This window comes from Neopsephotus bourkii, unplaced genomic scaffold (genome assembly GCF_033783945.1).
Source record: "Neopsephotus bourkii isolate Nb327-2 ecotype Australia unplaced genomic scaffold, CSIRO-AGI_Nbou_v1 NB_1388, whole genome shotgun sequence".
Classification (NCBI taxonomy): Eukaryota; Metazoa; Chordata; class Aves; order Psittaciformes; family Psittacidae; genus Neopsephotus; species Neopsephotus bourkii.
In genome coordinates this window covers 4930121-4953041 of record NW_026901866.1, presented here as the reverse complement: position 1 = coordinate 4953041, position 22921 = coordinate 4930121, and positions in this window count along the sequence as shown.

Genomic DNA, 22921 nt, shown 5'->3' with positions numbered 1-22921 from the left:
GAAGTTTTATAACAAAGGAGGTGAAAATCTGCTTAGGAGATGAAACATTTTTATAATCTTCTGGATTCAGGCTGCCTCAGCTCTACTCAGGCATTTGCACATAATAAATATAGATGCCTCTCTGCAGGCCTTTAGCAAATTTCAGGCAACTCAGATTGAACAGATCATTCCATTACCCCAAACTAATGGAAGAAATTAGAGATAAATAATTACATTTCAAAATGTGGATTTGGCACTGGAAACTTATTAACTTAGATGCAAAATTATGTAGACAGGATATGCAAATGACAAGTTTGAGTCATATTTACACCATCAAAATATATCTGACAATGCATCTGTATTACCATTTCAGAGGACACACTCAAGATCAGCTTTGCAATTTGCTAAAACATCAAGTCCAAGCTCAGGGAGTTGTATAGCAATAGTATCTCTATGCTATGTTTGCTAACCATAAAATACCATCCAGACAGGCTGAAGGCAGTATGCCAGTGACAGCTCTTGTGGAAGATAGAAAATAATGTAGACACATTCAGTGACACAGTTATTTAGATGGTGTAAAACTGTCATAGCCATTGATCTCAACAAATCTTTGACAATAAAACCAGTCCATGAACTTCCCATGGTATCCTGTTTTGTGGTGCTCAGATATTCCCCACAAAATCCTGTGAACACCCTGGAGATAATTCCTCTTTTCTTCATCAGCGATGTCATTCTTTGTTCTATGGTTTTCACAGTTCTCACTGAAAAACAGAAAAAGTACCCTTTGAACCAGGTTCTAAACTGCTGAAGAAATAACTAACAATGGAAAGTACCATAGTCACCACAGGGAGAAAGCACTTCTGCTAGCACTCCTAAAAGTTCCTTTACCATGTACTCCTACTTTGTAATGATTGCATGTTTTCCCTTTAGGCCCACTAAAGTATTTGATTGCAATTACACTCATTTACATAGCAGATGAGGCTAATTGCTGGTATTAGTTACCAAATGTATGCTTGTATTGTGAGGGTAAAAAAATGCCCTACAGAAAAGAAAACGGCTATGCCTCTAATTAAGGAGCTATGAGTCAAAGTGAGCTTGTTCAGAGATGTAAATATAGAATCAAGGGCTTTCAAAGTTCTGCAGTGTGTTTTATTATACCACTAGTTCCCATATTTCAGAGATAACACTGGTAGACCTTATAGCACATACAATGAGCTATTCTCATTTTCTCAGAAGCAGGGATGATGGGCACCACATAAAAGCTCAGACAGAGAGATCTAGATTTCTAAAATTTTTAATTAGAAATAAATGTGACTGACGTATTAGGAAGGTTCTTTGTGTATAACAGCTACACTGAAATTATTATTTTAAGCAGTCCCATCACTTATTCTTTTGGGATAATTCCCACGAAAATTGTTTTTTTACTTTATTCAGAGCTCAGACTGTTTCGTGTCAATGGACTGCATTTGGACGTCATTTTGCCTTAATTATATACAAGGACTTCTAAGATAACATGCTACTAAAACAAATGTGAGAAGCACCAGGTCAAGTGGAAACCTGATGAATAACAATTCCAGGATTTGGCCCTGGATAACATTCCTAATATAAAAATTCTGATAAGATTTGCATCTATAGGTCTATCTATATAGGAGACAGAGGGTTAGTCTCGAATGGTGGAATGAAGATTTGTTAATTTTAGTTAGCTTCAGGAGGTCACAGTGAGAACAGAAGTATGCCCATCAGTATCCCTTGGACAGGGTTGAAAAGCTCCCCATACACATTTAAGAATTAACACTTTATCAAACTGTGCCTTAGATCTTTCTTTTTCCTGGAAGTCTACCAAATCTTGACAGCATTTAAGCTGTGGGTGTGCAGAAGCACTACGTACCGTATTTACTATTATCATCTATTAGGTAGTTTTCCATTAGTCTACTATGTTTTGTTTGTGTTCAGAATTGAATTTCTTTTTGTTTGCGGGTGGATAGCAGGAAGCATTCTTTTCTTTCTGTTTATGCATTACCTAAAACCCAAGCAATTTGACCGGGCTCATGAAAAGGGTTTCCACGTGTTCTAGTAATACAGATGAATATAAAAATAAATTAATAAGGTCTGTTAAATTCAACATGGGTTTTTTTAGCCTTTCTTTGATTTATATCTCAGTTTTTCCATTACAAAATGTAGTAGTCACTGTTTAAAGACCTGTTTATCAGGTGAAAGAGAATTGTGAACTTTAAGAGAGATCACAGAGTCACAACTATATAATATTACAACACCCCTGATCTACACCTCAGCTACAGAAAGCACAACACACGGGTATTTAGAAAAAGAACATTTCTTTAGAATCCTGATAATTTTAAAATCAATTTAAAATAATCTGAACTTGCCACAGTGTCTCCCCATTTGATTACAAATTATTTCTGCCTCCTACAAAAAAAAAATAATTGCCATCCTCATGCAAAGTTTAATTACAACCATAAAACTGTAAACTTGATTTTCTGTTGCCTTTCATATCATATAATGTAAATTCTGTGTAAATCTGTGTAATATATTGCCATTCTGATATAGAAAGCCTTTAAGTCACAAAGGGATGATATAAATGAGAATCTATACCTCTTGCTTTATTAACTTTGTTATTCCTAGCTACCGATTTATGCTAGTATTTGATTCATCAGTGTCTGGTTACCTACACAGGTCATTTTAATAAATGTGACTAGCTGTGAGCCACATTATCAGCCGCTCCCTATTTTCTTTCTGAAAAGAAGATTAAAAAAAGTTTGAAACCACCTAAAATACATTCCATGGATGCCAAGGCCTCTCCCTTCTGAGTGCCTATTCTTGTTAAGTATATACCTTTGTAGAACTAATCCCAAATGGTTTGATGACAGGGGTCACACAAAGTGTCATTTTTCAAACTTGTGTGAAAATCCATTTCAAGCCATCTTCCCCTCTTATATTTCACCTCATTTCTGGAGCACTTCTGCAGCATAATTACTTAGCTAGAGCACAAAATGTAAACAGGACATCCTCTCAGATAGGAGATCCCAACATGTTGAAAAGTATATGCCTTAGTTCTTACTCAGTTCTGGAAAGCATCCCAAGACTTCCACAAAAAGATACTGTTTCTGTTAATGTGGAACATAAACTTAGCCCTTAACATGAAACAAATCCAAACATCTGTCCTTAGGGTTTGATTGTTTGTTCCATCCTAGTGTAATTATTCTTGCATGACAGCAGCCCCTGCAGGCTATAGCCTTCCTTACTCTCCTTTGCCTTGAAAGCACACCCGGCATTACAAGATGAAATCGCTGCATCAGAACTCCTAGTGCTCATTTGTTTAGAAAGTCTTAGTGCTACAGCACAGTCACATTTGTATAACTACCTGGGATTTTTTATTTTTTCTGTAATAGCACTTCGCCAATCCAAGTTGACCGAGAAAGGTCAGTGTACCCCAAATCACAGGTTTTTGAACAAACCCCTAGAGCTTCCAAGGGGAAAAGTGATCAAAATGGGAAGGCGATCAATTTTTCACTCCTCCATTCCTTTACGGGAATAAAGATTTCTTCTTTTGTTTGGTCATTACCTTAATGTTTATTTTTCTACCTAGTGGCAATAAAATCCTAAACATACATAAGAAAAAGGGAGAACATGCTCTAATCACCACCCCTGCAGACAGTGTGGGGACAGAAGAAAGGCAAAATTTTCTTGTTCTAACAGAAGCCACACATTTGCTGCCACTTCGACCAAAAAGGGGACAAAGCAACCAAGCCCCCCAAACTGAAAAATGGCTCAAGAAAAGAGAGTACACACCAGAGGATTGTTAGATCTCCAATTGTAAATTAATATTTCACACAGACTTGCACTAAAGCAATATGTACTTTAATCCTATTTCTGAACTTTTATATCTCTTGCTGACCATCTCTTCATCTGCAGATCTCCTCCCAGGACAGTAGGACTCTGTCAGAGCCTCAAGGCTCTCTTTCTCTTGAGAGGTATGGGGTCTGTTTGGAAGACTGCCAGATCTGGCTGTGTATGAAAACAACATTTTTAAAACTTGGTGCTTCAGGGATCTCCACAATCTAATCTCATCTCATCTCATCAGCAATGTTTAAGAGAATAAATATAGATTGTGTCTTGTCTGCACACACTCAGTAGCGTAATTCAAATTCTAACTCTGATCACGCAAGCCTTAGTTAAAGTTCACATCTAAACACCTAATTGTGGATTCTGACTGCTACCTGGTTTTCTGAGCATTCAGTTGCAAATATTGTCTGCTATACACATAATTATTATAATAACTGTAACCCTTTACTATATTTTTCCGTACAGTTCACACAGCATGAAAAGAGTGACACAATTTGGTGTTGCGTTAAATATGAAAGTTCATGGCTCATAACATTAGTATAATTTTCCATTGATAAATTTGGCTTTTTTGAGTACTATGTGGTTGGTGAAGTGGCTCTCTGAGTCAAGGTGTTCCTCACATTTTGAATAGCATTTTTATTCCAAACTCTTCATGATTTCTGTGATCACAGAAGCTGTGATTTTTTATTTTCTTTCAGAGATCAGTTGCACAAGCATTTCAGGTGCAAAATTGAATGAAGTAAAATACAGTATTTTTAAAAAGAAAAAAGGATCAGTAACCTGATCCTAGAATTTGCTTAAGTTTAAGCAGTAGAAAAACCTAACTGAAATTAGAGCCAGATTCCCATGCAGTCTGTGTGCCTGAGAAATTGCTTCAGAGTAAGCTGGAGCTTTTGTTAAGTGACCAAACTCTCCACTTTCCTTATAAAAGTACACAATAGAAGACTTGCCTCTAAAGACTTACGGCTCCTAGGCAGATTCCTTACAGTCACACCGTTCCTTTAGTAGGAGAGGCACTGCAAAAAGAACAGAAGCCACAGTTTAGAGTGAACACACACAATAACCCCAGAAGTCTCTGCCAAAATTATAGGTTCATCACCTAATCACAACTTTTTCCCAGCAGTGGCAAAAAAGTTAAAAATAAATGTTATTAATTCAATTCCATGCCTTCAATTCCACACCAAAGCAGCGCGGGTTGCATCTATATTTTTACTCTTGTAACAGAAAGAATGCTGTTATGAGAGAATGTTCCTGAGTTTTCTCTCCTCTATTTGTCTATACTCAAAAGCAGATCTTGGGATTTATAGGGGAGATGACCCACAAGCTGTAAATCATAGCTCATTCACTCCTAGATGAGCTCTGGCCTTATCCATTTAACATTGCTATAGTTGCTCTGTGATGTGGAATGAACAGAAAAACAAAGAGCTGGAAGAAGGTAAAAGATTTGGCACTGTCACCTTGAAATGGGTTGGTAGCCTAAGTGCTATTGTGGTTTTTAATGAGGATTTATTTTTCCATCTTTAAAACTTGCCTCCCAGTTGTACTATTTGTCAGAATTAACTGAGTTGAAACACTCTTCAATGTATGTTATTGGTAAGGTTACAAAACCCCAAATAATCTGCTGTTTAAAAGTGCTATTCTTGAAAGAAAGAATAAAATAAAATAGCAATTTGATTGATTGTTTGTTTAATCAAAGAGCCTAATTATTTTAAATTTAATGTTTTAGAGTTCTTTACATATCTGTCAAGTCTTCATCAAGGGAATTATCCCTGTCACATCTTTACTATGTTTTTGCTATCATTTGCATTCATTGGTTCATCAAGAATGGGACGCACAGTAAACAGCACTAGTCACATCTGAGCATCTTCTAATTAGCAGGGCAACCATATACTTTTTGGGTCTGTGCCAAACATCTGAGAGAAGGAAGTGAAAGGAGCTTTCCTTGAGATGGCCTTCAGCAGCAGAAGTACCTTACAACCAATAACACTGAGACAACAGAAACTGCTAGGACAGCCGCTTAAAGAGCATAGTACTGTGTGTAATGGGATGTAGTCAGGGCAGCCAGGGGACACACCGAACCAGATGCCCTCTTGCAACTTCCACTCACAGAACTTCTGTGGTGATTAAATGTGTTTTTCTGTTGTACATCCCCTCAGGAGGACAGCTGCGGAAACGTCCCCTCCTCTCCATAAAGTGAATCACCCCTGGATAGTGTGGGTGTAGCTGTTTTGTACATCTCTTATCATACTAAGGATGTGCAAATATCTTGACATGCAAACCACAGGACCACCCAAGACTCTAGCAGCTAAACTGAAATTATTCAGTTATGATTTATGTTGGGAGGTTTCCTCTGCAATATATTCACCCTTGAAGAAGATGAAGGAAACACATAAATTTGCTTATGTAATCTAGAAATGGAAGAAGAGGATCAAGTCTATTGTAAAAAGCTCTCAAAAGTAAGTGTGAGTAAGGCATAGTCTCATAGATACCACACTTAGAGCAAGACTGGGAAAGACACAGAATAACGCACAGTCACTTGACCTGAAAGGTCTGAAATGACTCAAAAATGGGAAGTAGAAAAAAGGCCACAAGTAGAGCCTGGGAAGAAAAATCAGTCCTGACAAGATGCGCTTGTATGTCTAGACTGTTTCCCCCTAGTGCAGCCTTCCAGACAAGCAAATTTTGTGAAGTTCTAAATCGTCTTCCTTGTCAGCCAAAAATTTTCTCTTCAGAGATCAGCACGAAAGTCAGATAAAAGCTTTATGGTTTGGCTGAAGGTATTGGCATAAACTTAAGAAAATGAAATTGTTGGAGACCCCACTGTGAAAAATGTCCTACAAAAAAACTAAAATTATTTCTGTTTCACCTTCCGTTTAAATGGCTGTAGGGTTTGCTCCTAACAGTATTTGAAAAGCCAGAACAGAATCAAACTGGTTCACAAGTTCTGAAAAGTTCTCATCATATGTCAAATTTCTGTTTGGAACCAAGGTTATAATAAACTGTAATTACTTCCAGAAGCAACCCGAACCCATAATACAGGACATTACAGTAAAATATATGCTTAGAATGTAATAAAAAACTTACATCACAGCTAACAACAGGTATTTCTATGAGATCTGGCAGATCACGGAGCCAGCTAAAGGGAATATGCTAAACTGGTGTATACAATGTCTTCTGGTAACTGGGAACAGTACTAATTACATGGCTTCTTAGTATTGTTTATTTATACCAATAGCTGAAAGATATATTTGGTTACTATGCTATATTTGAAAGAAATCGAAAGATCTTAATGAAACTAGAAGTTTTTAATGAAACAAATTTAGAAGTTGGAAGTCCAAAGAGTCACTCCATATCCCACTGCTACAGAATATGCGAGAACTGATAACACTAATTACATGATTCTAAAGGTAAATCAAGATTCATAAGGATTTGATATGTACCAAGCAGCGTGAAAGTCAGTATGAGCTGCAGGGGTTCAGCTCCCTGAGAGCCAGTCACTGATAACATAAACCTCTGTCAGTCATATATCAATAACAGTTCGTCAGGCATTGAACAGAAACTCTCAGAAAATTATAAATTTAAACAAACCCAGAATGTGTAGGACCCTTTTTTTCCCCCTTTATATGTAGACTTTTTAATGTGCATTTTTAACCAAATGCTTGCAGAAAGTCAGATTTTGCCACGTGTCCTGGAAAAGCCGGGTATTTCCAAAAGGCAGAAAACAGCTTTCAAAGTAGAAGACAGGTCTTTGACAAGGCTGTACTGAAAAGATACTATCTTAATTAAACAAAGGGCAGTCTCTTCTGTCAGTAGCTCCTAAGATATATCTAGGATCAATATACCTAAGTGATATACCAGGATCAGTGTGCACCCTTATACCCTCTTTAAGAATATACAGATACAACAGCTTTTCCTCTTGGCTGCACCCATTTACCTGTCTCTCTGAGTACTTGAAAGTTTTGTAAACCCTCTCCCAAGACACATTGGGTTGAACCCTATCCACATTCAGTATGCATCAAGGTTTGTACTTTGCACCCACCTGATGTTTGTCTTTGGCCTCCACTGGAAAATTACTCACCTTTCCTCAATCCACTTAGGGCTGCCTGTGTACAGCAGAAGAAAAAGGCCCAAAGCATATGAGGAAGAGCTTTTACAGATTTTATACCCATAGCTCACTGCTCCATTCTTTGCTACAGCTTACAAGCCGCTATAGAAAAGTCAGCAAAAAGCAGTATATATTCACAGCTCAGCTGTGTTCACCTTACCTATTTTGTCTGGTGGCCATGATAAGGCATGGATATGTATCTCCTTTTCTTAACATCTTCAGTCCCTAACCTACTACAGAAATAAAAGATAGGCAGCCAGGGAAATGATACACAAATTTTCATAGCAATAATGGCCAGAGCTTGTCTGACAAACTCTGAGGTTAAGTTCATCTTCTGTATATCAGATCCTGTTGCTGTGCAGGGATTACAGGTATATCCTGCAGTGGCAAGGGGACAGGCTTCTGTGATCTAATAGTTGTTTTGTATGTCTTTTGCCACACTCATTGACTCAATAAAGCAAATATGCATACTGAGAGGGAAAGAGAGGGGCAGGAATGGAGAGGGAGAGATACACAGGCAGCGAGGGAGAGAGGGAGGAAAAAAGAAAGTAAGGGAGCAGAAAAAGAGTGAGTGCCATATTGCATGAGTATATAGAGTAATGCAATACTGTATAATGTGATTGGTTTCCCACCCTGACCATATTTTACTTGAAAAAGGCATTTTTTCAAAGTGCTCACATGATTCTTAGGGGACATTGTCCTAAGTTGTGTGTATATCCATGCATCTATGTAAACTGTAATTGTAAAAACCATTCTGTTCTGCAGCCCATTGGTGGACGGAAGGAAGGAAAGAGATCAGTGGTGAGGAATGTTTAAATAGCTTCTTGTTTTTCACTCACAGGACAGATGGCTTGCAAACTAATGAAAAATAAAACCCCAACTGACATTGTATAGCAGCTGTGTAGAGTGTCAACTATAGGAAGAAATGTGGCCCACTGGATAGACTTTTTTACTAGAAACAACAGAACTCAGGTTCCAAGCCTGGTTTTCAATTCCCAAATGCCTATATTTTTGTAAAACAAGTCTCTGTGCCTCAGTTTCTTCATCTGTACAATAGGGACAATTAGATGTTTTATTGTACGAGGAAAATGACAGAGAAATTGGGAAAAAAATTTTCTGGGAAGGTCCATTGAAAACACAAAATATTTTACTTAACTAATGAGTAGTCACAGTGCTTATGTTAAGAAAACAGCTCTTTCACTGTTCTAGAATTTTCTTTTTGGTGATCAGAATTAGTATGTTGTGATACTATTAATAATGCTAAGATTCTACTCACCATTCCAAGCAAATGAGATTCATAAAGTTCAAGGTACAGCCCTGGAACAAGAACAGTCCATGAGCTGTTACTCATTTCCTGGGGAGAGCTTTATATTTTTTTCCAGCAGGACAAGCTTTTCCTCTTTACATATTTTTGGTCTGTAAAAATTGTTTCTGCAATGTGGTTGACTTTCTTCAACAACTTGTTGTGCTGGTACTGTTCTTTTCAGCTTGTGGCATTTATGTGCAGATCTTTTCTGCTTTTAAGATGCTTTCTTTTTTTTTCTTCTCTTTCTTCTCTTTCTTCTCTTTCTTTCTTTATTTCTTTCTTTCTTTTCTTTTCTTTCTTTTTTTTTTCTTTCTTTTCTTTCTTTTCTTTTCTTTTCTTTTCTTTTCTTTTCTTTTCTTTTCTTTTCTTTTCTTTTCTTTTCTTTTCTTTTCTTTTCTTTTCTTTTCTTTTCTTTTCTTTTCTTTCTTTCTTTCTTTCTTCTTTTCTCTCTCTCTCTTTCTTTTTCTCTCTTTCTCTCTTTCTCTTTCTTTTTCTCTCTCTCTCTTTCTTTCTTTCTTTCTCCCCCTTCCCCTTTCTTCCCTCAGTACACACCCCCCCCCCCCTTACTCAGTCATTGTTTTGAAGCCCTAGGAAGAGTTCCTATAATCATTATGATCACAACTTAGTCTGGAAAGACACAGTTGCCTTTCTACTTAAAATAAATCATAACACAACAAAATTGGTGTGATTTATGTCAGTTTCCAAAGGATCAGGGCTAGCTGCAGGGGTTGCTTTGATTTTGATCTGTTGCAATTTTTTCAGAACAGAGCAGGAAGAATCTTTCCCTTAGCCACTACATTTTTTTCCTATCCAGCCATATGAAAAAGCCACATTAAATTTTCAGAGTAGCAGTGAAGGTAACATTGTGCCCGTCTCTAATGCCTTGGAGGCTATCAGCTTTGAAAGGAAGCATGTGCAATTTTAAAGTTTCAATGACTGTCCAACTACTGCCTCTTTGATATACCAGGTCTTCTGTTCAGCCACTGATTTTGTGAGGGTGGGGAGGAAATACACTGTGATGATTCAAGATGGTAGATATAAAAGAGTAAGATATTTCCCCTTGCATTCTCAAGTTCTCCCTCTTCTCTAAAAGACTTCAGAACTCATTTTCTCTGTGGAGACTTACACCTCAATGAAGTACCATCTGTGCTATGGCGTTCTTATAGAAAGTACTCTACATCTACTTTACTTAGTACAGCTTTTTCTTTTTATTAATTTAAGATAAAAGTTCATTTATTTGCCCTGAATGGCAGTTAAGCATGATGAGGTTTAGGGAAATTCTATGCTGTGAAAGATTTGTGCTGTAAATGACATCCTTATATTTAGCTATGAATTAAATCCTTATTAGATATCTTGCCTAGTATCTTTGTGGCACGAAGGAACAGGACATCTTATTATGGTACAAATGATAAAACAAAGCAACATGTCTTCTTAATATTACTTAGTGAAATAATTCCATCACATACCATGCTATCAATATTTAAGACTGCCCAAGGTATAAATGATACTGGCCATATATGTAATTGTAAAGTACATGTGATGTCAGATTAGTTAACACAAAATAACTGAAGAAAACTTGTTTATTATTGCAGTAGTGGTGGAAGTGATGAAGTGGTGCAAATGTAATGTTTATCATACTGTACACATTAAAAGTTATGATTGTGCAGGAACATTTCTCAGTTAAATGGTATGTGTCAGAGAAAACACTGCACCAAACAACAAAGAAAGGAATATATTTTGTTCCATCATCCTTTTCTCCTTTTTTTTTTTTTTCTTTTGAACTAGATCCCCCGTGTAGCCCAGAGGATACTTTATTTATGTCCCTGCAGTTCAGGGCCTACAAACCAATTCATCATGTTCCTGCCTTGCCTCATCTGCTGTAAATGAATGACCCTCCTGCAACTTTCTCAAGTCTGTTTGCCATTATGTAGATTAATGCTATAAATACACATGTGTGTACATGCGTGTGTGAAAAAACACATTTATGGAGTACATCGTGTTATGTTCCACAGCCACCTCCATCCCGGCTCTGTAATTTAGCATTCAGTAAATACAAATGACTGTCCAATACCACAAGGAAATGTTGTGTCTGTGTTCTATTAAGAGTTATATCAATTTTTTATTTAAATGATATAAAATAGATATTAGCTTGCCCTGTCTATTGCATGCAATAATTCAAATCAGAATTATAGCTTCATGTTACACACATATTCCTACCATTCATACATGATGAGGTTAGAAAGTCTGAAATAAAAATGTAGCAGATCTGGACTGCTTTGGATCTCTTCTTTGATGATTTGCATCAGAAGCAAATTCTGTACTGCTCCAAGTCTTTGTATTTTACAGTTGAATGTCTTTTATAAATAAGTATGTAAAAAAGATAACCAAAACCAACCCAAACAAAACTGAAGGTTTTGAACAGGGCAAACAGAAGGATTGGGAATGAAATTCTGCAGAAAATCATTTTTACAGTTAAATTAATATTGAGAGAAAGTTTAATCGCTTTTTTTTGCAGGTTTAATCATATGATCTTTACTGCAAGCACAGAAAAATTTGGACTAGCACAAATAACCTCTCTGGCCTGAGTGGAATAAGTCAAATTTTTAAGTATTTAACATGAGACTGAACATTTCCAAATAGGTTTTATTTATTGGCTGGTGAGCAGTAGTCTCATCTTTTCAACACAAACAAGCAAATGAGTACATTCCTGCCAGTCTTCAATGCCTTAACAGTTTTAGCTTAAAAAAAAAAAAAAAAAAAAAGCCCAAGCATCAACAAAAGAAAGACTCCAAAGAGGCTAATTCTTAAAGCTTTTGGCCTTTAAAGTCTTTCACATCCCGGTTTAGAACACAATCATTAAGGTTTGATTCTGTAGATATTTTACAATTCTGTAAGTATTTTCCATACCCAGTTTAAGTGGTTTGATGAATAAAAAGCTGTCAGAAACTAATGAATTTATAAAAAAGAATGGCATGGCATGCTAACTGAATTGAGCTAAAGAAATTAAATAAGAACCCCTTAGCAATTTCAGCTGCTTATGTCTAGTCCAGAAATTCAGTTCTTTGCTATCAGTTTTGATAAGCAGCCTTCCCCACTGATGAGACTATAGGACGATAATGTCATTCAATAACTCTCACACCCTTTCCTGCTATTTGTCCAGTGCAGGAAACTAAGGGTTTTCTTGTCGTGTGGACACAGAGGAAATATCCAGCAACCAAATACTGACCCTTGCATGCAAACAGGTCCATATCCTCTTTCCGCCTGACAACTTCCTTCCTGCCTGCTAGGAACAAATCTACTCTTCATTTTTCCGGAGTTCTTTGTACAGGCTACTCAGAAAGCCCTTGGGTAGGGACAAACATTTTATTAATGTAAACTTCATTTAGCAGCTGGATACTTAGGGCAGCCAGGCCCAAATTTACAGTAGAGAGCTGTTTGCTTCTTTTAACTATAGTGTTGCTACAGCTGAGTCACTAAATGCTCTGTGCCAGGGACTAATATAAAGAGTTTACTGAATTGTCTGGCCTTAGCTTATCAAAGAAATATTTTCATTTCTGACATTTTGTGAAGGCTAAACTTAGGTAAGATGAATCTTACCGAAACTTTCCACAGCATTTCTATGCTTTAACAAGAAAGTGAAAGACATTTTCTGGACATGAAGAATGGAGGTTTTATCTCTGTCTGACTTCCCTAAAGATAGTCACTAAGGCATAAACTCTCTCCTGAATGATGTTGCTGATCAAATAACAAGCAACAAAACAGACAACAGATGACAGCTGGTAGCAGAGAACCAGTTTTGTAGGGCTGTATCTCTTTTTCTGGGATCACCTATGTTATTTATTCTTTGAGTGAAATCTTGATTTCAGAATGTAAAAGGAAAGCCCAGGCCATGCTCTGTCTTATTCCTGTTGTTCAATTACCTGGGAAACATTCTGTGGCACTACCCAGACTTGTTGCTCTGTGCTGTTGGAAGAACTTCAGAAGTCAGTAACTAAGTTCTCAGGAAACTCTCCCTCAGGCGTTCATTAGCACTTTTTGTGCCCCTGACCAGGCTACTTTTTACTCTTTTCACTCTAAAGTTAGTTCATTTACACATACCTTCAGAATTGTTCATTATTGTTCACTGTTACACTACAACATCCTGTATTGCTATATCGCCATCAGAAAACACCTTTTAGGGGAATCGCTACACTTCTGTGCCTGTGTTCATCTCATCAGAAGATCACGTAATTCTGTAATGGCTTGGGTTGGAAGTGGCCTTCAAAGATGGGACCAACTTCTGATGTATTCCCATTTACAAATTAAAAGTAACTAAGCAGTAGTCAGCAGAGTTACAAACTTCTGTGTATGGTGAGAATTGGGCCCCTTCTTGTGTGAGAAAACAGATAGTGGGATCTCTCATCGTGCTGCAGCACTGCAACATACTGCAGAGTAGCTGTGAGTAGTCTCTACCACAAGAAATTTCTGTGGTGTGCCCTGAGGTCTCTGAGAATACATCCTCATTTGGTAGGAGCATAGAACTACAAATGTTGTGGTTTAAGACCTGCTGGCAACTCAGAACCACTGCTACAGCCTAACCCAGGACAACCAGTCTGAAAGAAACTCATATCATCACCGATAAATATCACAGGAGCTGCAGTGGGTGAAGCGGGAGGAAGCAAAGGAGAGAGAAGGAGCAAAAGAGATACGGAAATGTTATATACAAAAATGAAGGCCATTGATTCATATTGAAAGTTATCACTACTATATTACAAATGTGAATGGTATACAACATGGATGATTAAAGCAATACAAATGAGTGTATTTTAAATTACTATAATTATTAGAAACATTTCATTTAGTTGGATTTGACAAACATTTACAATGATTTTAATTACATCATTTAGATTAATCATACTTCCTCTTCTAAAATATTTACAAACGTAACCTTAGTATGGTCTCCATTTTAAAGTAGAGCAGAAAACTTTTATAAGCTTATCCTTCTGGTACTCACTGTCAATGTCTTCTGTAGTTTAATCTAAATTTATAAGACCTTATTCTACATTGAATTATGACCAAATAATCAGATAAAAAAACCCAGAGAACATATACTGACATTCAAAAATCAGTTATCCATGAGATGTCCAATTGGTATTAGAAATGAAATTGCAAAAGTATTTTGTTTCACTTGCTTCAGTATCAATTATTATTGCTAAGTCTCAGTAGTCTCAGAAATTTTGAAGTTAACCAGATGAGCAGTTTTGCATACTGGAGTTATCCTGAAAAAGGATTTTCTGCTTATACTTTTACTTTTACAAATGTTTAATATTGCAGGTACCTGACAACTAGATACTTCAAATGGTTTCTGTTCTTGCATCTACATACCTATACTAAAGATCAGATGGACTGTGTTAGCAATGCATAAGACCTGATTTTTTCCTAACATGGCAAGCATTCAAATATTTTACTTTTCACAGAAAGTGAACAAGCAGTGGTCGGTCATGTGCCGGAGTGCATGAGCAGGCCTCCCAGTGCTGCGTCTGCTAAGGGGCCCCACCATGTCCAGACCCTGTGGCACAGAGCCCATGGGCGAGGGCATAGTCACCCTGGGGTCACTCATGGTTCCATATCTCTTATCACTCACTCACACTTTCAAACTAAGTGGCTCAGCAAGTGAAAGGAGTCAGAGTTTGAAAAACAATGTAATTTAGTGAGTGAGACCATTCACCAGAACTAACATGGCAAACTTGAAAACCAGTACTCTTGACTGGTATATCTATAGGTAGGCTCAGGAAACCACTACCAGAAGAAACTGTTGGATTAAAAATGGAGAGGGCATTTGTACAGACAATAAGAACAAATGGCTGCATAATTAAAAAAAAAAAAAAAAGGCATTTAAAGCAATTTTTCAGGGTTTAAAACAGCTTCTGTACAAGATCTTAAGTCCTCCACCTGCATAAAGTTCTTCTTTCATATGACAGATAAAACAGTGCAAATAGCTTCTCGGACCAAACAGGCTCCAAGTCTGAGCTGGTTTAGCAATTATTGTGTCTAATGTTTTCCGGTAGTTGCTTTCCTAACAAGAACATAATGAAGACTAAATTGCTTTTTCAGTTATGGATGAATAATTTGAAATAACCTCCCAGGTTAAAACACTACCCTTACATCAGGTTAGCCTGTATTCCTTAGCACAACAGCTATAGTGTCAAATTCTGTGCCATGTACACTAGTATTACAAGTAAAGTAATTTTAATAATTCATGATAGAATTATTGTTGAACCTGAGAACTTAGATTTGGAGTTGCTTTCTAGGATCAAATTTTCTTGAAGCTAAAAGAAATCTGTCTTGTTCCTTTCATCTATGTAAAAGTTGTGAGAAAAAGCCATTCTCTTTAATTCTGATATGGAATGAAAGCAAGTAGCATTTTCAAGCATTTGCAAGTAAGTCTGAATTTTGAAAGCTCTAAAATGCAAAGAAAAAGAAATAATTTCTGAACTGTCAAATTCTTATTTCAAACATGCTCATATATCTACAAAGAAGTTCAGAATGAACACCCTGGATCAACACCTTCTTAAAGAGACTGAAATTAATTCAAGTTTGCAAGTTATACTGGCTACTGAGAGAAGACATAACAGCTCATCCCTTTTTTCTGGGTTGCTGTGTTGCCATATAATTCTAAGTAACAAGCTAGATAGAAGTACAACTGAAAAGCAGACTAAGGGCATGTCTACCTATGTATCACACAGAATCATCATATTGCAAGTGTCAGGGATGAAATCCTGACACTGTTGAACCCAGTGGAAACATTTTCATCAGTAGGGTTAGGATTTCTCCTGAATTCTTTATGCGTTACACTTATGCGAATCTCACCAAAAGACAGGCTGGCCACATTTAAATTGTGGGGGGTTGTTGTTGTTTTTCTTCAAAATACATAAAATACATTAACAAAAGCCATGTGGCTGTGGAGTTTAACTTCAAAACTAATTAACACTTCTTACGCAAGCTGAATCGCCTTCCAAAATATTCCTTTGAAATCATTAAAAAAAGGCTCCAAAAAGGAACACTTCTCATACATTGCTTAATAGGACTTAATCTTTTTCTATATGTGTTTTTCATTTTCTAATCACTTAGTGTACTTTGAACTACTGTTGTTACTGATGATTTGTAACTTTTTGCAACTGCCAAACTACTGGCCACAGTCAGACCTGTTGGAACTAAAATTATGAAATCTAAATTTTTTTTTATGAAAAGGAATCTAATGTTAATCTTTTTGCAGTTATACCTGTTCAACAAAAGCTTCCAATTTTTTTTCTGCTTGTGTAAGTCACAAAATGAAAAACAATTCCAGACAGAATTCAGACTGACGTTTGTTACAGTCTTTCAAAAAGCAATAGTAACAAACAAAAACCTTCAACAAAAACAAACACCTTCTTACCTAAATATGTGTAAAAACCAAATTATGAAGCAATGAAATTTTTGTAATTTTTATGGTGAGACAGTATGTATAAAGTATAATTTATGAACAGAGACACAGCTATTTAAAAATACTTTCCTGTCTCTGAGTCAGACTGATATGAAGATACTTAATTATTGCCAAGGGCATTTTTCATTGTATATCTACAAAGGGAAAAGTGCAATGGCAATATAACCTAATAGCTTTTTTTTCCCAGAACAGAACTGTGCCATTGATTGAACTGTAGTTCCACCTACTCTTTCAGTTGCATATAATAATCTTCAATTCCTGTTTAAATTGTTTTTGTATTTAAATAGCTGTTGACTTGCACCATTGAGGTGGTTGCATTTTAGCATTAAATTGGAGCTTTCCAAGTAGAATGCAATGTGCATAATGCATTGTATGCGTGCATATGTATCACTGCTTATTACTATCACTTTATCACTTATGTACATTAATAACAGATAATATTTGTGTTGTGATTGTGCCTGGAGGAGCCAGTCAGATGAAGGCAACAGTAAAATAACATAGATAGTAAGTATATAGCTGTTACTCCAAGTGCAACACAGAAAACATTCAGAAATATGTTGTTTTCATGATACCTTCATGCACTTTGTGACAGTAAAAGAACAGAATTACCATATATTTTGCTATTTTTAAAATAAAGTGCTTCAGTGGATAAAACAGAGATGTAATTATGTCTTCTGTGAAGTTTAAGAGCATGTTCACAATTGTCAAAAGGCAACATACTTTGGGATTTAGTGGTGTTCAGGAGAAAACCTGTGGGTTTTTTGCAGTAGGTTTTATTTGTGCTCAAGGTAAAAAAAAACAACCAACCAATGAAACAAAGAATAAGCCCCATTTTTTAATTCAGACTTAAATTTGCACCTATAACATCACTAAAACTTAATGTTACATATATATCATTCAATGGAAGAAGATAGATGAAAGAAAGATTGTTTTCTGTAGTCTATTATGTTGCAATTCTATTATTCTGATCTTTGAAAAAAACCTGTAAATCAAGTTTCATACAAGGATGAATCCATACATAAGTAAAAATATTGCTAAAATAAAATTGCCTTTGCAATTTTGTGTTTCAAAGCTTTCCTAGAACTGGAGATTGACAAGTCACAATTTCATTTTGTCTTTCTGATTGTTATTGTTGTTGGTTTTTAATATAATTCGCATTGCATACACTCCAGGTTAGGAGAGTACATTTACTGAAGTTTGCTGTCTTTCTATATGATCAATCACAGTTGTCATCAGAATTCTGCCCTTACCTACATATTGTCTACACATTTTGAATATATAATTTCTTAATTCAGATTATTTCATCCTAAATAATTTCCTCTTTCTGTCCTTCTTGACATCCGTACTTGTCTCATATATTAATAGAGAACTCTCTGACATTTTACTTATTCTGGCTACCTCACTAATCTTAATCCATCTGCAGAATGCCACATTATGTTGTATTGGGCTAAAAACTTTCTTGTTTTCAAGGATTTTCAAGCTTCAACACCTCTCTTCTTTTATTCACTGCAGATGCCCAAGACTGTTACTGTACTTCTGCAGTTCTTTCCCAAGGATATGTTTTTCTACAAACAAATTTAAAAAATTGGCCATGTGATATAGACAGACTGAATAGAAGCTGGAAATGAATCGTGTGAAGAAATTATTTACTTAGCTAATAGCAGAAGAATCTTACACTGAATAAAATTATTTTCTTTTTCCTCTTCTTTGTTTGACATTCATCCTCAGTTGGGTATGTTTCTTGGGTATGAAAAATGATATTAAGACAACCAACCAGATATAAGAAATGTTGAGGTTTATAAATGTAATCATATCTTCTAATCTCTTAAAAAATTCCCAAAACTATTTAGTGGCAAAGATAGTTATTTTTATACTTCTAGAAGTTTATTCTGCTCCATATTATTCAAGTGCACCAGTGATCAAGTATGTCAGTGGTGGGACTTCCCACTCCCATCTCCTATTTTCATGTTAAAAAAGTTTTGAGAACCAAAAAATACATATCTTATATTTAAGTCATCACATAACATTAATCCTGTACTTCGTACTTTGAGTGAGACCATCAATACACAGAGGTTTCTCTGTACCAGCATAAAATCCTGCCCCTCTACTCTGATGTTGTGAGACCTCACTTCAAGTATTGTGCATAGTTCTGGTGTCCTCAACATAAAAAGGACATGGATCTGTTGGAACAAGTCCAGAGAAGGGCCACGAGGATGATCAGGGGACTGGAGCACCTCCCATATGAAGACAGGCTGAGCAAGTTGGGGCTGTTCAGCCTGGAGAAGAGAAGGCTGTGTGGAGACCTCATAGCAGCCTTCCAGTACCCGAAGGGGGCATATAGGGATGCTGGGGAGGGACTCTTCATTAGGGACTGTAGTGATAGGACAAGGGGTAATGGGTTCAGACTTAAACAGGGGAAGTTTAGGTTGGGTATATGGAAGAAGTTTTTTACTCTAAGGGTGGTGAGGCACTGAAATAGGTTGCCCAGGGAAGTTGTGAATGCTCCATCCCTGGCTGTGTTCAAGGCCAGGTTGGAAAGAGCCTTGGGTGACATGGTTTAGTGTGAGGTGTCCCTGCCCATGGCAGGGGAGTTAGAACTAGATGATCTTAAGGTCCTTTCCAACACTAACTATTCTAGGATTCTATGGTAAAAAGACATCTCTCCCAGAATGATGGAGGTACTAAGCATGAGCATTTATGTGTAAGAAAGAAGCTTGCCCAATTCTGCGCTGTAAAGGATCCTTTTATTTTATTAGGAGTATTAATCTGATTTCTTTAAAAAATATATCCCCTTTTTTAGGGAAAAAGGAAGAAAATTGTTTATAATATTAAATATGTACAATAAATATAAGAATTTTTAATTCAGCTTAGTGAAATTTTATAAACAATTTCTGCATTGGTTTGGTTTCTAACCAATGAACTGAAAGAAAATGTAGTTCTGAATTGCAGTGATAAAAACTTGATTTCTGGCACACATGCAAAACTGTTTATTTTTATGGATGACATAATTAGACTGAACACCCACAAACAATGAGAATATATTTCAATACATTCTCTGTGCTGCTTAGGTCATGAAGTCAATCATAAACATTAACTGAAACAAAACATTTCTTGGGTAAATCAAAGGAAGTACCACTGAAATAACATAAGCAGCAGAAGAAAGCTTGGAGTCATTCCACACTAATGTCTTATTATGTGGAACAACATCAAGATCTCAACAGAGCACTTGTCCAACTAGTGCTTCTGGCCAATTTTCTTCTCTCAAAAAATGTAACTAGAATTATTAATGTTTAAGAAAATTCAGCACTTTATAGGATTGAGTCCTTTACTCATTGCAGAGTTTAGGGAGCTTTTAGAGAGTATCAGAAATGACAGAAAATTCCATAGTCATTATCAGCAGAGCATTATATACTGATACAACATACTGAAGTGCCAGAAAAGAACAGCAGACCTATAAGGTACATTATGAATGCTACAGGGCTTGAAGGCGTGATGTTGGTATCTCTGCAGGAAATGGTACTGGCACCATATTGTTTCTGTCCAGCTGTGGAAGCTGGAATCAAGATGGGTACAGCCTGTCTGCTTTTCTGTTCATCTGGCATGCCATTTGTATCTCTTAAACAGGCATAATCAGCTTTAAAACATGATTTTCAATTGGTTGGCCTCTTATCAGGATCAGCTTTTTCCACAGAGATCACTGTTGTACTTTCTGGCAGTGAGAAGAGATGGTTTGGAATCTCAAAGGATATGATTAACTTTCACTTCTAGTGGCATGGACCACCTTTGTATGACCTATTATACATAGAAGAGAAATGGTAGAAGCCACAAAGGCGACACATTCATCCATCCATGCGGTTCCTGCTAATTTGGTGGTATGAATACAGTGGAACCTCATGAGTTTGAGAAGATCCGCACTTCCATCTGTCGCTTCATTCCTAGCTGTTAAGGCACCTTATCTGCAAGCATAAGCTCTGGAAAGAGCCTCATCCACTAATTAAATTTGGTTTCATTTTTGATGAAAATGTCCCCCACTGTCTAAACAGCCTGATGATAACTATTAATGACTGACCACTATTCTACCTGTCAAGATAAGCAGGGGTAGCCTGCAGTACCATTATAGAAACCCAAGAAAAATTCTGTGTTCTTAAGCATGTAAGTTAATATGGCTTGTTGAAATGTTTTTGGATGTAGGGATGAATGCAGTCAGAAATAACCTGTGCCTGCTCACCCTTCACATCAGCATCCTTGTGAAGGGGTCTGTAAATCACCAGGATTCTTAGAAGAACCATACTTTCAGACATGAGATTTATTACCCAGAAGAATTCTTCTATATGCAAAGTTTTTTTTCACCTATACTCCCTCTCAAGGACATCTGATGAAGGAATGATCATTTTTATCTGCTATAAGCATTTTAAAGGAATGAAAGAGAAAAGATGTGTCAATGGAAAATTACTATAATGTCCCTGCAGCTTTTAGAAGGGTAATGTTTGCTATGTCCCAGAAAAAAAAATAAATAAATGTAATGTTTGATTTATGTCTTTTCATGGATGACTTGCACCATCCAGAGAGATCTGAATTAATCTGGTCTCTTTCACCATGATAGGAGATGCAACTTATTTTTCCTAATTCTCTTAAACGTACAAATCTAAAATAACTACTGCTGGAAACTGATCTACTCTGTTAGCTTTGTTTATCCGCCAGTGAGGCAGCTGCTACCTTTTAGCCATCATGCAGTACTACTGTAAGGCAAGTGTAAGAGTTTCAAAGAGAGTCTGGGACCATGCAAGTTCAAGCTTCAGAAATCAACTGCATAGACAATTTCTTCTGAGCCTCCTGAGGGTGCATAGAGGTACAGTGCTTCAAAAGACACTGAGAACTGAATTCTTTGGAACTGATTTTTGTGTGGTCACTACTTATTCTTTCTCAATGAAAGAATATTGGTATACACATGGACAAGTACATAATAATGAGATTGACTCCAATGGACAGTGAAATAAATGATTGTCCTAAGTTAAAATATGGTGTTCAAGATTTCAGTTTCTAGAATAAATAAATAATGTCATTAATGTCTAAAAATACATATGAATTGATGACCAATAAAATTTTAAGATTTTAAATACATCAAGTAAACTTTTCATAGCAACCTTTCATGCATACACGAAAGTATATGTCACACCTGGACTAACATAATGGAGCTATTAAATTAACGAGTCATATACTGAGAAGATGTACATCAAAGGCTAACACACTTTCTGATATGCAAGTATGCATTAGTGTGTTACTTTAGATGCTCTGACACATGGAAAAACATAATCTGCACCAATATTTACTTGTAACATACACGTCTCTGGGCATGGAAAGACTGACACCTACATAAATACCTGGTTTAGGCTCAAAGTTGATATAAATGATAAAGAAACTTAATCACCAGGGAGTCAGTCTAAATATTTGAATTACAATGGAAGTTATTCTAGCTGTAATGATTAAGTGAGAAGAGGGATGGAGTTGTGATAACAGAAGAAACTAACAGGAAGATTATAAAGATAAGTAAAGCTGAGGACTCTATCTTATTATTTTTCTTATTCTTTATTTTACTAGGCTATCCTTTATGATTCATCCTTCCATAACATCCAGACTGTTAGCTATCATTCACTTCCATTGGTTTATTAGTGAGCTAATTACAGCACTACTTTCATTTTCTCTGTATAAAGCCAGAGATGCTTTGCAATACAGAACTGGTGTCTGATCCTCAAACTTATTTATGGAAACAGTTACAACAGTCTTGATACTTACTGATGAGTTTATTTTCACTAAGGTCACGAGTTAACAGGATCCAGGTATGTGCAGGTTTGGGATCATCCATAATAGTACATTCACATCCACATTGATTTGAAGTAATCAATGAATGGAAAATGAAGGAAGAGCAACAAAGTGCATATATTCTTACCTTACAGAACTGAACATTTCTAGGAATTGTTGTGATCTGCCACATTCATAGTGCACTTTAAACATTTTCATCTCCATATTTCTCAATGCTATATTTTCCTAGTGCTAATATATGCCATGGCAGACTTGTATAGTGCAAAGAACAAAAAAAGATACAAATACTGAAGAGCCTGTGATCTATCTAATCACAGCTCAGTTGTTCATCTGTAAGGTATCACTGCTGAGCAGGGTGATGAAGGAAGGGTTCATGTGTTAAGACATA